The sequence below is a fragment of the Glycine max genome, chromosome 12 (assembly GCF_000004515.6).
Source record: "Glycine max cultivar Williams 82 chromosome 12, Glycine_max_v4.0, whole genome shotgun sequence".
Lineage (NCBI taxonomy): Eukaryota > Viridiplantae > Streptophyta > Magnoliopsida > Fabales > Fabaceae > Glycine > Glycine max.
The window spans coordinates 17,782,362-17,788,065 of NC_038248.2; the positions used below are offsets into that span (position 1 = coordinate 17,782,362).

The 5,704-nt window shown below is 31.2% G+C and overlaps 1 pseudogene; it reads left to right on the forward strand.

Annotated features, from left to right (window-relative positions):
* LOC100801903 (NAD(P)H dehydrogenase (quinone) FQR1-like) overlaps nt 1-3,587 on the forward strand; it is an 80,135-nt pseudogene extending 76,548 nt beyond the window's left edge.
* Nucleotides 3,588-5,704: the final 2,117 nt, after the last annotated feature.

The following is a 5,704-nucleotide window of genomic DNA, read 5'->3' on the forward strand; positions in this document are numbered from 1 at the left end:
TTGGTGTGCTAACAGATTTGCATTCCTCCATTTGAAACTTCTTCAAATTTTCTTTTGCATATTTCCTTTTTTTCATGTTTAGCATTCTTTCAAGATGACAATGACCAAGTCTCTTGTGCTTGAATTCCGTGGGTGTGACTTGAGTGAAATAGGTTGTATGCTCCTCCTCTGCTGGATCAAATGAAAAGCTTTTACCTTTCATTTTAACCCTTAGAACTTCCCGGCCAAAAATGTCAAAGATAAAGCAATGTTGATGTTCAAAGGACACTTTAAATCCCTTTTTAATCAACTGACCTACACTTAGCAAGTTTTGGTCAATTTAGGTACATAAAGAATATCTGATATTAATTTGATACCTGAACACGTTGAAATTGCAATAGTTCCTTTTCCTTTTACTAGAATATAGCCACCATTCCCAATTCTGACCTTTGAGACATTAGTTGGCTTCAAATCCTTGAATAGAGTCTTATCATATGTCATGTGGTTCGTACAACCACTATCAATCAACCAACTTTCACTTGATTCACTACTCAAGAAGCATGTGGCCACAAACAGTTGGTCCTCTCTTCTTGATTAGCAATCTGAGCTCCCTCATCATGGTGATTTTTGTTGGGCAGATCACCGCTTCATGTCCTATCTGGTTGCACTTGTTACATTTTGCATCTGGTCTCCTCCAACATCTGAAAGGTGCATGACCTTTTTTGCCACAATGCTGACAAGGTGGATAATTTTTCTTTTTATCCTTACCTTTGTTTTGGTTGTTTGCACTATTTTCGCTGCTTGCTGGTTGATTCTTCTTGAAAAAATCTTTTTGCTTTCATCAACTTCATGATGTTTGGCGGCAAAGCACCTTCGACAACACGATCTTGCCTCATCAACCTTCGCTGCTCTTGAGCTTGCAGGGCATGTAGCACTTCTGCCAATGTGATTTTCGACAGATCCTTTGTGTTCTCCAATGAAGCTATAGATGCTTCATACCTCTCCGGCACCGTTACCAAAATTTTCTTACAATTCTCGAATCAGCAAAATCACTTCCCAACAACTTTATCTTGTTGGCAATACCCAACAATTTGTTTGAGTATTCTTTGATTATCTCTGACTCTTCCATCCTTTGAAGCTCAAATTCCCTCCTTAAATTCAGCACTTGCATGCTTCGTATTCTATCATCTCCAGCTATTCCTCTTTCAGATAATCCCAAATTGCTTTGGGTGATTTAAGAGTCATGATTCTGATGAATATCATTTGTGAAACACCAGTGAACAAACATGACCTCGCCTTTGCCTTCTTCATCTTTTTTCCTTGTGATTTTTAATTTGGGCCATGGTGGGATTTTCAGGCAGCGGATATATTTCATAATCCTCTTCCACAGCATCCCACAAATCCAAAGACTCCATGTAGGATTGCATTTTCACTTCCCAAAGATCATAATTCTCTCCATCAAAGATTGGAAGAGTTATGTGGGAAAAACTTGCTTCACCTTCCATGGTACAGGTCCCGTAAGAATAAGGCTCTGATACCAATTGTTGGTTTTGTGGAGGAAATTATAAAAAACAGAGGAGAGAAGAGAGACAATACGTATGCGAGGAAATAGAATTATTCTATTCTAATTCAAATTGTTCTCAGCAGCGATACAATAAATAGCAAAAGATAAACTAATTAGATAACAAGATATTAGCAATACAGAATATTAAAATTAACTTGCTCCTTAAAGATAGAATCACTTATTGACTAGGCTAATCCATTAAAGCTGACTTACTCCTAAAATATAGGAAACCAACTTATTTACTAAATCCTATTTTAAAAACTGAAAAATAAAATATTATGCAGTTACAAAAGTATATCTTCAACATTTAGTCAACCGGAATGTGTTTCTTTCACATTAACAATTACTGGAAGATTGTTCAAATAGTGAACCATGCAAACCGTGGATAAAATGGAAAAGGTGACAGAAAAAATATAAGAAAAAAAGATTGATGGTTGTGATAGAAGTCTGAGATTATGTGAGGGGCATTTTCTGGGTAAGTAACATAGTAAACTAATTTCATTATCGCTATATAGTCTTTCTTTTATGGTGATGTAAAAGTTTTGACCAACCAATAAACGAAACGGGATAATTCATGAATTTAAGTGCTGTAAAAGTTTGGAATGTTACCATTAGATATATATGAAATTTAGAGCAATAAATTTACTTAAAAGGTTTTCAATTTTCAAAGATTGACAAATCATCAACATTTTACATATAGGATCCTTCTACGGTGATTTGCAAATATTGCAATCATGTTCTTACCTATTGTAGGATATCTAATTTTCTGTTTATAAGACTATCTACTGATGAATTGTATGTAGCCTTGATGTTTGTGTCATCTTTCCTTAATCGTAATTTGCATTTCCTCTGTCTTCTGTATTGTCACCAATAATATTTGCTTCGTTACCCTTTGCATTTTATTCTAAAATGAACTATGGAGTATGTTTCTGTCAGCATAATTTACAAAAATATGAAAAATTTCCATTACTTTGCAGGTACTATTCAATGTATGGGCATATATAGAAAGACTAGAAAAGAAAGTGGAGGAAAGGGTTAACTCCGTAGAAGGTGTTGAGGCCATACTATGGCAGGCATGTGTTTGTGTTATTGCAGTTTCTATCTAGTATTCTAGTTACAGTTACAGTTAATTATTGGTTTTTAAATTTTAACTCAGTCATCGTTGTTCTTGCAATCTGACATTCACAAAGTAGAATTCACTCATTATGTTAGCTATGTTCCTTCATTATGACCATATTTCTAAGGATATGTCTCCTTGACTTCATTGAACACATAAGCAGGTACCTGAAACACTGCCAACTGAGGAGCCTGCTAAGCTGAGAGCACCACCCAAGAGTATTGTACCAATCATTCACCCCAATCAGCTCCCTGAGGCCTGATGGTTTTATCTTTGGCTTCCCAACAATATTTGGAATGATGGCTGCTCAGTTTAATGCTTTTCTAGATTCCACTAAAGAACTGTGTAAAACACAACAGCTTTCAGGCAAACCTGTTGCAATCATCACCGGCACCAATTCCCAAGGTGGTGGACAAGAGACTACAGTGTAAGACCCTCTTCCTGATTGTAGTTTCTTAATTCTCAATTTCCTGATTTGAATGAAAATTGTAGAAGAGTTTAATTGGAACACACTGTCATTATACACTATCAACGAATCATAAATCATTGTTGATATGATTAATTGTAAAGGTACTTATTATAAAAGTCAACAAACTTAGCATTTGTAATAGTTAATTTTTGATAAAATAATACTGTAAAGAGTCTATAAATTGTCTGTGCATATATTGTTTATTCATTGTGAAATCTATGACAGGCTTACTGGTATCACTCCACTGGTTCATCATGGAATGATATTTGTTCCATTTGGAATAAGATTTACATACAGTCATGAGTTTGGCAATGTGAAGGAAGTGAAAGGTGGAAGTCCATATGGTACAGGAACTTATGTTGGAAGAGGGGCCAACAGGCTTAGAGTTGATGCATGCATTCGACCATGGTTATTACTTTGGCAGCATCACAAAGCAGCTCAAGGAAGCTACTGCATAATGTTGAAAGGATGTACCTATTGAAAACTGCTAATGATTGTATCTATTCGAACAGGAAATATTTTGTACTTAGATTTGTTTTTCTGTTCATGGTGTTGTATTGGTTATTGATATTTGTTCCTTTCCTTTATATTACCCTTCTATGAATTTTCAAGCGGATGCTAGCAACTTCATAATGTTTATATTAAGGAGAAACTATAGATAGGCCTTGTCTATTAGAGAGACTTGAACTAGTAGTGAATTATTAAAGTTTTGATTGTTGAAGTAGGAAGAATAAGGATAAAGAAAAGAAATAGCTGTCTTGCAAGAAAGAAGGAATATGATGAATTGATGATTAAAACAAGTTCCAAGGTCCTCTGAAAAGAGAAGATTATTAGATGCTCTGGCTCCTGCTAGTCTGTGTTGAAGAAGCCACTCAGAAGGAACTTGTCTGTGTTGCTAAGCTAAACTCTCACCAGAAAGCCAATTGATAAACTTCAAATTGCATTCTCTGCCATCAGAGAATCATTCCAAGTTCCAGAAAACCACAGACAAGTTTCTTCTGTTTAGAACTTCCAATTGGTTGAGCCTAAGCTAGAGGACCCCTAAAAAACTCAAAAGAACGCTCTATTTCTGGGCTAATGGAAAAATGTCTCAAAATCACAAACCTAATCTATTTTATCTGTCTATATAATGTATAAACGGTTTATTATTTTTTAGTCCTTAAATTATTTAGAATTTATGTTTTTAGCCCTAAAATTACTTATTTCTGTTTTTAATCTTTTAACTTTTTTTTTTCTTGTTTTAATTCCTTTAAAGGACTAAAACTAAGGACGAAAAAAAGTTAAAAAAAATTAAAAATAACTATAAAAAACATTTAAAAGACTAAAACTGGATTAGAAAAAATAAACCTCTAAAAACAAATTCAAAAAAGTTTAAAGATCGAAAAGATAATAAACCCATATATAAATTATGAAGCACAAAGTATAGTGTTTATATACCATGCAATTTTCCCACATCAATATCTTAGCTTATTTCTTAAGACAATTTTAGTTATACTTTTCTCCCTTTAATTATATTTAGCAAAACTAATTTGTTAACTAAAATTTAAAAAATTAGTTAAAAGTTAAAAAATTACTAATGGTTAAAAATTATTAAGTTAGTTTACAAAATATAAGATTTTTGATAACATTATCTATTAAAAAATAACTGACAAATGTATAATGGTATAAATGAACATATTTAAATAATATTTTTATATTAAATTTAGTTTTTTTATTGACAAAAATATATTTTGGTTATTTATAATTTAGTTTTTAAGTTATTCTAATATATTGTAATTCTTATTAATAGATAAACTATTGTAATTATATTCTTTAGTTTCAATTATTGTATTTTTTTTCTAATATGTATTCCACAGTTAATCTTATTTAATATCTAAAAATATATGCAATCAAGTTTAAAATAAAAATAACACATTTAAGTAAACTTCATACTTTTATTATGTTGATTTTGTGTGGTTAAAATATAATAAAATTATATAAAATCTACCTTATTCAAAAATGGTAAAACAATTTCTTTTTGCAGAGTATGATATTGATACAAAATTGTTTTCATCGAAAGTAGTGAAAATCTTCGTGGAAGACCATTTGATTAAGAAACGCAAGTATATGTCACTTATGTCAAAGGTTATTGATTAGGGTAAAACATAAATTAAATAAATAATGCTCCTTCTGATCATTATTATAAGGTACTATTTAAAAGAAATTGATGGTCCTTTTAATAGGACATTTTAAAATTCCTATGAAACATTTAATCTTTTTTTTCATTAGTTGTCCTTATTCAATATTCTTGGAGTTTAATATTTTCACATCACCCGTAACAAGTTAATGATTATTAATAAGGACATAATTGATACATTAATAATATTTATAAAAAAATCAATAAAATCAACTAAATTAATTATTTTTATTAATGTGTGTAATTGATGTACAAAGTGTTTTATTATAAGGATTAAAAGTAATATAAGGATAAAAATAAATAAAAGACAGAAACTAAAAACTAATATCTTAAAAAATATTACTTAAAATAACATTTTAAAAAATATTGCAAGTTATTAAAATTATCAAATAATATTTT